Source organism: Garra rufa, chromosome 22 (assembly GCF_049309525.1).
Source record: "Garra rufa chromosome 22, GarRuf1.0, whole genome shotgun sequence".
NCBI lineage: Eukaryota > Metazoa > Chordata > Actinopteri > Cypriniformes > Cyprinidae > Garra > Garra rufa.
Genome location: NC_133382.1, coordinates 6,585,173 through 6,596,499, shown reverse-complemented (window position 1 = coordinate 6,596,499; position 11,327 = coordinate 6,585,173). Strand labels below are relative to the sequence as shown.

The 11,327-nt window shown below is 35.6% G+C and overlaps 1 protein-coding gene across 10 annotated transcripts in view; it reads left to right on the top strand.

Moving 5' to 3' along the window:
- Positions 1–2,666: 2,666 nt before the first annotated feature.
- The window catches only part of mapta (microtubule-associated protein tau a), a 56,495-nt gene continuing 47,834 nt past the window's right edge, over positions 2,667–11,327 (top strand). For all 10 annotated transcript variants that reach the window (XM_073828502.1, XM_073828499.1, XM_073828497.1 and 7 more), the window contains exon 1: positions 2,667–2,739. The gene's annotated coding sequence lies outside the window, so the exon portion shown is untranslated. The remainder of the gene's footprint in view (positions 2,740–11,327) is intronic.

The following is an 11,327-nucleotide window of genomic DNA, read 5'->3' as shown; positions in this document are numbered from 1 at the left end:
AACAATGAGAATCCCTTTTTTCAGTCCTATGAAAAAATTTCTTTTTCCATTTTAACGCCTTACCTGTTGCTGCATTTTCGTTCCGTTTTAAAGCAATATCCATCGCGCAGTATCTAGCAAGAGAAAACACATGTGGCTTCAAAAGGCTAATCCACAAACACACAGACGCACTTCCAGATTAAATTTTATACAGCCATGTCAGTTCTTTACCGAAATAATAACATTAGCAATAAAATGTTGCCATGCATGAAGATATATCAAAATTTAAGGCTCTTTTTGCAATAATATGCGAACACTTACATGTTAATATGGATGTCCACTTCCACTTCTCCCTCTCACGGTGGACTCTCTCTCTCTCTCACACGCTCTCTGAAAGTTAAAGAGCATAACGTCACGAGTGAAAACTGTAAATATAACAATAACGACAAAAATTATGGAAAAATAAAGAGCAACTTTACTTTTCTGAGGTCAAATTGGAAAAAATATGCCCATTACGTCAGTTAATCCAGTTGAGAGAAAAATGCCGATCACAACTACTGTACTATGATTCACAGGAAAATATAATTTTACTGTAAAATTTCCCGTTGTTGTATTTTACCCATGATGCATTGCAGATTTACAGCAACATATTGTATACATTTTCTACAGTATGTATTTGTTCATTTTAAAGTAATAATGCTGTGAAAACTACAGAAATTTGTTTTAAAAAAAAACGGAGCGCAACGGTGCTGTATGACATTCATTTTAAATCAGAAAGACAAATATACATAAAGGTATTGACTATGACTGGAGTCACAATATTAAAGGAATAGTTTACTTTTAGAACAAAAATTTACAGATATAGGCTACTCACCCCCTTGTCATCCAAGATGTTCATGAATTTCTATCTTCAGTCGTAAGGAAAAAAATGTTTTTCAGGATTTCTCTCCATATAATGGACTTCAATGGTGCCCCCAAATTTGAACTTCCAAAATGCAGCTTCAATTGGCTCTAAACAATCACAGCCAAGGAAAAAGGGCCTTGTCTAGCAAAATGATCGGTATATATATATATATATATTTAAAAAAAAAAAAATATATATATATATATATATATATATATATATATATATACAATTTTATATACTTTTTAACCTCAAATGCTCGTCTTGTCTAGCTACTCTGTGTTGAGATTAAAAAGTATATAAATCGTAAATGTTTTTAGAAAATAACCAATCGTTTCACTAGATAAGAACCTTCTTCCTTGCTGTAATCATTTAGAGCCCTTTGAAGCTGCATTTAAACTAAAATAAATTTAAATTTGAAGTCCATTATATGGAGAGAAATCCTGAAATGTTTTCCTCAAAAAACATAATTTCTTTGCGACTGAAGAAAGAAAGACATGAACATCTTGGATGACAAGAGGGTGAGTCCGTTATCTGTAAATTTTTGTTCTGAAAGTGAACTACTCCTTTAATCACATTTACATCACACAATACCACCCTTCAAGTAGGTCTACAACCACCTCCCTCTTGCATGCTCCCTAGCTTACATGTTATCTATTTCTAGAAAGCTCTTAGAATGTCATCACAGCATTACTACGACATCTACTGGTTATCTATAGTACTTCAATTGCCTCGAGTTGCACCAAATACCAAATTATAGCCTATCCATTGCGATGACCACATCATTCGCTGCAATCTGAAACGTTTATTAGACTGACTAGAAAGCACTTGTATGTTCACTGATTCTAACTGTACAGTCTGTGATGCAGCATTGCAGTCATTATTTATTTGTGGTGACAAAAAAAGTCCTACTTTGCAACAGCTGAAATAAACTTTAGATACCAATAAATCATGATCTTATATTGTCAAATCAGAACTGTAAACTTATGTTATGAGCAGGTGCTCAGGGAAGTGACCTGCAACTCTTAGCTTATCTGGATATAAAGAAACGCCTGATGGACGGGAAAGTCCAGCTCAAGACAAATCCCTCTCTCTGGCTCTAGGAAAATCAATCAACAGATGTTTCCCTGGGCTCATGTCCAGAAGAGAGTGAGAAAGGGAGAGAGACTGTTGCTTGCTTAGACATTCTCACAGTTCTTTGGAGACTACAATCTCCAGAGATTTTAGCAGTGCTGGGTGGTTTCTCAGTAGGCTACAAGTCTCATGAGAAGAAAAAAGCAGGAAATACTTCCTGGCTAGCCAGTATGTATGACATATAGTTGCAGTAAAAAGTATTTCGGATACCTATATCACTCAATATTAGGTCTAGAAAAGCTCGAATAGCCATTTTCACTTTCCAAGCTTGCGAAGAGTTGTAACCAACACATCTCTCCAGATGTTATTTTTAGTGAATGAAGTTAACACAGATCCTTTGGTTTTAAATTCTATAATAACCCAACTTATTTTTAGTACTTAGTATTTTAGCTATCTTAATTTGAAATAAATGCCACCGTTTGATGTTTTGCTAATGCTATTCATTCGTCTTAAAGTGTAGGATAGTTGACGTTACCTACTCCCATTCACTGTTGGCTATACACCATCGCCTGTAGTAACCAAGTACACATGTATTTTTAAACACTCACTTTGTCGATTTTTAGTTTATTGAACGCTGTTTGAACGGTTTATTCTCTCATTCAGAGGAATGTCTCTCTAGCGCCTCCTCTCTTGATCAGGCCGTATTAGAAATGACAGCTTTCGTCGTGTGCGCTCAGTGAGCGACTGCAGCTGGAGAGACAATAACAGCGACTCGTGCACAGGTAAGTAAAACATGTCCAAGCTGTCATTTGTGATCTTTAAATACGATTTATTAACGTGTCCGCTGGTTTCTGTGCACTATATTCGAATGCGATTTGTATCAAGCATAAAACATGCGTACCATAGTCGCAATTTTAAATCGGCGCTGGTCATGTCATGTTCTTAAATCAGGCCTGCGCTGCTGCTCACGTATTAATACACTAATGCTCTGAATATAGAACATGCTCGAATACTCACTCGCTTGTTAAGAAAATAAGGAAGGAAAAAAAATACGTTAGCTGACTAAAAAGATTATTTGACACTAAACCAGTCGTGCATGTAACGGTATTTGTGACGGACTTTTCACTAAATGCCCATATATTAACGTGTTCATTTTCAAGATTAAACCCACAGACGTCTAAAACCTTATCCCTGTATGTTTCCTTTATTTCCTGTCAGCTGAACGCAAATTGCGAGAGCAATGTATCATTTTAATTCTGGCTAAATATTCCTTCTGCACTGATTCCAACTCCATAAAGAATTCGAACATGCGACTAATAACATATAAATGGAATAATGTGTTCATGCGAGGCTGTTTCTAATCAAAAATCTGAATATGTCTGTGAGTTCAAGCTCATTGTAAATCGATTTTTGTTGAGGGATGCTTTGTTGGAACGCACCTCCTCCCTCCATCTCTAAAGAATAGAGATGCGGCCATGATTCCAGCTCTTCACGTCGTCTGTGTTCATGTGTCTGAATTCAGCCATCGCAGTGTCTCTGTCTGCAATTATAGACGAATCATTTTTCGTAGGCTACAAGTCGTTGTTACGCTTAGTCGCTGGCCGAATGCTGATTCGGTGTTCTAATAATGGCATGCAACGCCTTTCTTCTACGACAGTACAGTTGTCTAATCATAGGGATGCATAATTTCATTTAGCCTAGTAACCAGCATTATTTTTTTATGTTCGCCGCTTGCTTTGCACATGCAGTCGTTTTGGTAGCGGAACCTTCAGTATATTATCACCGTGTTACATTGCATCCCTGTGGACTGTAATCCGATTTAAAATGGGGGTTGAGTTGAGGATTTTTTTTTTTTTTTTTTTTTGAATTGCGTGGAAACGCCTCTCTGGTTGTGTTATTGGGTTGCCTCACCTTTATTCTCATTGATTACAGTTGACGTTTTCTATCAGTTGCATTAATTTATCACCATTGCCAGTGGCCGATTGCTGTTAAGTGGTTTAAAATGTTATGAGGCTGTATTAAAGTGACTGGTTCTGGATTAGAGACAAGAGAATCAGACAGGGTGTATCCAGAGGCATTATGCACGTCCCCCCCCCCCCCCACCCCCCCATTCTATTCTATTGTTATTATTATTTTTTAATAAACCAAAAAAGCTTCCAATTGAAATTCTGAAGTTGTCAATAACCACCTTGCACTGGATTATTAATCACTTTTCATGATTAATAATCCACACTTAATGTGTCAAACGTAATTCATAAAGTAGTAAGTAGGCCAACCAATTGGGGAGATTTTCCAACACACCAATGGGGAATTTCAGCAGAAGCCATTGCTACAAAATACTGTATGTAAAATCATACAACATTACAAACCACTGAATCAAAGAATTAAAATGTACTATTATTTATTATTAGCCTATTATATAATTAGACTTGGGGTGTCAAATTGATTAATAGCATTTACACAATATATGTGTGTTTATACAGTAAATACACACACATACATGTATATATTTAAGAAATATTTGCATGTACAGTTGAGGTTAAAAGTTTACGTCCCCTATCAGAATCTGAAAAAAATGTTATTTTACCAAAATAAGAGGGATCGTACAAAATGCATGTTATTGTTTATTTAGTACTGACTTGAATAAGATGTTGCACATAAAAGATGTTTACATATAGTCCACAAGAGAAACTAATCATTGAGTTTATAAAAATGACGCCGTTCAAAAATGTACATCCCCTTAATTCTTAATTCTGCGTTGTTACCTGCATGATCCACAGCTGTTATTTTTGCTTTGTTTAGTGATAGTTGTTCATGAGTCCTGAACAGTTAAACTGCCTGCTGTTCTTCAGAAAAATCCTTCAAGTCCCACAAATTTGTTGGTTTTCCAGCATTTTTGTGTATTTGAACCCTTTCCAACAATGACTGTATGATTTTAAGATCCATCTTTTCACACTGAGGACAACCGAGGGACTCTTTTACAGAAGATTCAAATGCTTACTGATGCTCTAGAAGGAAAAAGATGCATTAAAATGTTTGACCTCGACTGTATATAGACATGATTAATATAATACATCAATAAATAGAAATGTATATTACATATATTTCTTAAATGTATACATGTAGATGTGCGTGTATTTATACATACATATATTAAACACAAACTTTTAGTTGGGATGCAATTCATCTTGATTAACCGATTTGACAGCACTAAATTCGACATGTGTTGTCTTTCCTCTGGAGAAAGAATACCAAAAAACCTAAAGGTCATTTTTGTCCTTAAAGGAGTAGCTCACTTTCAGAACAAAAATTTACAGATAAATGTACTCAACCCTCTTGTCATCCAAAATGTTTGTGTCTTTCTTTCTTCAGCCATAAGGAAATTATGTTTTTTGAGTAAAACATTTTAAGATCTCTCTCCAAATAATGGACTTCTATGGTGCCCCGAGTTTGAACTTCCAAAATGCAGCTTCAAAGGGCTCTAAACGATCATAGCCGATGAAAGTCTATCAAAACGATGGGATATTTTCAAAAAAAAAAGTATACATTTTAACCTCAAATGCTCATCTTGTCTAGCTTGGCAAGACGGGTGTTTGAGATTGAAAAGTATATAAGTTGTAAACGTTTTTAGGAAATAACAATCGTTTCTCTAGATAAGACCCTTTCCTCGACTGGGGTCATTTAGAGCTCTTTGAAGCTGCATTTAAACTGCATTTTGGAAGTTCAAACTCAAGGGCACCATAGAAGTCCATTATATGGAGAGAAATCCTAAAATGTTTTCCTCAAAAAACACCATTTGTTTACAACTGAAGAAAAAAAGACATGGACATCTTGGATGACAAGGGGGTGAGTACATTATCTGTAAATTTTTGTTCTGAAAGTGAACCACTCCTTTAATACATCTTAGTAATTGCTGTTTGTGCTTCAAACATGTCTGTTGCAAAAAAAAAAAAAAAAAAAAAATACAAGATAAACTGTTTAGCTGGAGCATTATAAATATTAGCCGTACAAGCTTATTATTTTTAATGGTCACTAAGCCGCACGAAAACATCTGAGCAAATTGTTGAGGTTTAGTGATGTGGGCAGGCTCACGAAATGCATAAAATCTCTGACATAATGCCATATGAAGTCTCTCATGTGTTGCATGAGTGCTTAATTGGCATGGTCCTGACAGAGGGGTTTAGGCTGCTGCAACACCAGTCTCCCTAGACTAGCTGGCATGAGAGGGTGTGATTGGGATCTCTGCCACAGACCAAGTGGTTTGTGTAATTTGAGGTGAATTTGCAGCTGCAGAGACTTAGGCCATTACCTCTCTGACAGAAGCGTGATGAGCAGAATTCCAGAATTCCATGTCTGCATGCATCCACATGGTCCCTTTGCCCTGAGAACTTGAGCATGACTGTTCTGGAATGCTGTTAGCTATAAACTGAAGTGGGCTGCAAAAGTTTAAGACTAGAAGCTAGAAATATTTGTATTAGCAATTTGATGGTGTTAAATGATTACAAAACAGATCATTGTAAGTGTATAGATGAATTGGAAAATTAATAGTGATTCCAGAATTCAGTATTTAGGTTTGTCTTCTGTTTACTTTAATGAAAGCAGCACTCAAGCTGCATGAATTTCACAAGTCGGTGCAACACCTGATGATCCATCTTACACTGCATGACAAGAGCATTTTGTGAGCTTAGATCTGATAAAAAACTTTATATAATATGTAACTATAAATACAGTTGAGGTCAAAAGTGTACATACACCTTGCAAAATGTTAATTATTTTAGCAAAATAAGAGGGATCATACAAAATGCATGTTATTTTTTATTTAGTACTGACCTGAATAAGATATTTTACGTAAAATACATTTACATATAGTGCACAACAGAAAATAACAGTTGAACTTATAAAAATGATTCTTAATACTGTGTTGTTGTAATACTGTAATTTTTTTCGTGATAGCTGCTCATGAGTCCCTTGTTTGTCCTGAACAGTTAAAGATCCTTCAGGTCTCACAAATACTTTAGCTTTTCAGCATTTTTGTGAATTTGAACCCTTTCCAACAATGACTGTATGATTTTGAGATCCATCTTTTCACACTGAGGACAACTGAGGGACTCATATGCAACTATTACAGAAGGTTCAAATGCTCACTGATGCTCCAGAAGGAAAAACGATGCATTAAAAACCAGGGGTGTAAACTTTTGAACAGAATGAAGATGTGTACATTTTTCTTATGCTGCCTAAATCTAATTTTTTTTTAATCTAGTACTGACCTTCAGATGCTACAGAAGATACTTGCGTGTTTTCTAGAAGAACAAAATAAGTTAAATTGACCCTAATCTTCAAATTCAAAACGTTTTCACCCCCTGGCTTTTAATGCATTATGTTGCCTTCTGAAGCATCAATTAGTGTTTGAACCTTCTGTAATAGTTGCATATGAGTCCCTCGGTTGTCCTCAGTGTGAAAAGATGGATCTCAAAATCATACAGTCATTGTTGGAAAGGGTTTAAATACACAAAAATGCTGAAAAACCAAAGGAGGATTTTTCTGAAGAACAGCAGGCAGTTCAACTCTAAACTAAATCTCTAAAACAAACAAACAAAACAGCTCTGGATCATTCAGGTAGCAACAGTACATTTTCTAAAACGAATATTTGTCTTTCCACCGCAATCATTCTACACCCAGTTCATAAGGGAGTGACTCATCATATGAATCATTTCACATGTTAGTGAGATAATAGAAGTTGCTGATGTCATCACAGCACTCAGAATACATTTTGTGGCATCAGATTTACAGTCTGCATTCTTGTAATCTAATCCAGTGTCAGACTACACGGACTGCAATTATAATCTGGTGGATTTCATTTTTAAGCGTTGTTTTTGTGATGATTCCTGTTGTGGGACTGTGTTTGAATTAGAACATTACTGGCCCTGCCCGAAAGGAGGTGAGGATCGACAGCAGAGAGAAGACATGAGAGAGAGGAGTAAACGTGCTTCACTGCGATGCGGAGCAAATTTAGGTCAGGGATACGAGGGTAGTCAACCGTGATGAGAGCATCACAGACATTCAGCTATTCTAAAGCACAAGCCCAGTGCATGCCAGTGGAGAGTGGCATTTTTCAGTTCAGTGCCAGGTAAACAAGCAAATAACCCCTAAGGAGATTCATTCAGACTTTTCCTAGTGCCATCCATGGATTTATCGTTAATTCCAACCAAGCAGTTTTTGACATGGTCAGATCTGCTGATTATAGATTTGTCTGGTTGCTTAACAAATAATACCTGTTGAGTTGGTATACACACAAACAGTTTTGTTTTTTATTAGAAGTTGTGTAGGTTGTCTGCCTTCTGGACCTCAGTCCAAGTCTGTATCCATCACAGAAAAAAATTAGAAATGACCAACTTTTTTTTTTCAGCGTTTGATCTCTGTGATGCCGCTCTGTTTAATGTTAGGATGACAAAAAGGTTTTTAGACTGTTTTATTTTATTTTTATTTTTTATTTATTTTATTTATTTGTTTTGCACAAATTAAAATAAATACAACACAAAGGACATACTGTAGCATATTCAGTGCCGGAGGAGGCAAAAAGCCAGTATGGCTTATCCAAAGCCTCCACCAAAGAAAAATAAAAAATAGCCAAAGAATGCAAACACAATATAATACAACTCATAAAAAACATGAGGAAAAAAAATATATATATATCATGGTAATACTGGTGATAAAACAACAAGCATTTCTCAGTAAAATGAAAATACACTGAAAAATATAGAATCAACTAATTGCACCAGCTAGTTCATCAGCAGACCTCTTAAAACTCTTTTAAAGCTCTCTATTGAGGTGCATTGTCTTGCCACATGAGAAAATCTATTCCATATCTGTGTACCTTTAAATCTTATTGAAAATTGGCCTCTACATGTGGTGAAGTTTGGAGGATGGAGATCCATTACCTGCCTAGTATTATGGGCATGAACAGCTGAGTTAGCTTTAAAGTATAGCGTGAACTGGCCAGGAATCTTTCCTTCTGATGAAAATAATTTGTACATGAAAACACATATTTGGAAGGTGTTAATGTCAAAAATTGATAAAATCTGCAATTTCTTAAATAGCGGAGCTGAAGATGTGTGTGAACCTGAACGAGCCGCTATCCTGACAAACCGTTTCTGGAGAATTAGAATTCTATGTAGCTTTGTTGGAAATGTACTCCCCCACACCATGTTAGAATATGACAAATACGGATAAATTAAGCTGTAATATAGGGTACGGAGACATTTTGTAGTAATAAAATGGCTAATCCTCCTTATTATACCAATTGACTTGTTAATTTTGCCACAAACATAGTCTATGTGTCCTCTCCAACTCAAACCTTCATCAATAATAACTCCTAAAAATGTTGTTGTTGTTAACTGAAGCATCTCAGCAGGCCCAATTTTAATTTGCGCTAGTTCTTTGTTGTATGTTTTTTTGCCACTGAAAATAACAAAATTACATTTCTTAATATTTAAAGATAATTTATTTAACTTGAACCAAGCAGTGTACGCAACTAAGCCAACATTTGCATTGTTCATTAACGTACTAAAATGTGAATGTGAAAGAATAAGGGTTGTATCATCCGCAAACATGATGGGGGAAAGCACATCTGAAACACTAAACATATCATTTATATAAATGAAGAACAACAGTGGTCCAAGAATAGACCCCTGTGGGACCCCACATTGTAGTTTAGCTTTATTGGAAAAATAACCCTTAAAAGAAACAAACTGTGCTCTATTTGAAACATAACTTGATAACCATTTATAGGTGATATCTTGGAAACCATATTTGTATAATTTAGCGAGGAGGATATTGTGGTTTATTGTATCAAATGCTTTTGAAAAATCCAAAAATATACTGCAGGTGAACTCGTTATTTTCAAGTGCAGAAATAACCTTATCAATAAGATGAAGTAGAGCCATATAAGTTGAATGATTTTTTCGAAAGCCATACTGGTGGTTATAAAGAATCATACTGGAATCTAGATGAGAAATTATCCTTTTATGTATAATTTTTTCTAATATTTTAGAGAAACATGGCAAAATAGAAATGGGTCTATAATTAGTAAAACAACAAGGATCATCAGCTTTAAACAAGGGAATGACTTTGGCAACTTTGAAATCATCTGGCACAACTCCTGTTTCCAGAGACAAAGACATAATATAAGAAAGTGGTTGCAGAATGGATTGCTTCACCTGTTTAACAAGGTATGCTGAAATATTGTCATGGCATTGTCGAGGGTAGTCAACCGTGATGAGAGCATCACAGACATTCAGCTATTCTAAAGCACAAGCCCAGTGCATGCCAGTGGAGAGTGGCATTTTTCAGTTCAGTGCCAGGTAAACAAGCAAATAACCCCTAAGGAGATTCATTCAGACTTTTCCTAGTGCCATCCATGGATTTATCGTTAATTCCAACCAAGCAGTTTTTGACATGGTCAGATCTGCTGATTATAGATTTGTCTGGTTGCTTAACAAATAATACCTGTTGAGTTGGTATACACACAAACAGTTTTGTTTTTTATTAGAAGTTGTGTAGGTTGTCTGCCTTCTGGACCTCAGTCCAAGTCTGTATCCATCAAAGAAAAAAATTAGAAATGACCAACTTTTTTTTTTCAGCGTTTGATCTCTGTGATGCCGCTCTGTTTAATGTTAGGATGACAAAAAGGTTTTTAGACTGTTGGGTACATTATGTAAAAACCACAATTATTTTGGTCAATATTGTAATCACGATTATTTAACACGATTATGAGTGGGTCCGGAACTTTATATGATTGATTCATAAAGATAGCAATACAATGAAAGAAAAGATACAAATGAAACTGTTTTTTTTTTTTTTTGGGGGGGGGGGGGGGGGGTTAAATGTAATTAATATCATGTAAAATAAAACAGCAGTTTTCACTGTAAGAAATAAACATGCTTTTTTCTTATAAAAACTACAAAAGTCCCTCCATCCAGAACAGTGAGTGATCTTGTCTTTGTCTTGTGTTGTTTGATTAACATTAAGCACAGAGACGGCAGAAGGAATATTACTTACACTTATTTTCATTCTCAACTGCTTACTTTGATTTGAGACATAACTGACGAAGGTTTACACGAATGATCTCCAAACGCAGCATTGTGACATTTGCATGTATTAGACCGTTTATGTATGCATCTTAAGCTAAACGTTCACTTTACTTTTCCGTGTTCTGTTCCGTCTCTGAACGCATTCACAGAAATACGAATTCTCTTTCGTGCTTTTAAAAAACATGACATCAAATAAACATTAATAACATCATGTCACATGATTTTACTGATTTGCATGTGAAATCGGGCTTTTATAGAGGAGCAAAAGCGCATAAAGGGGG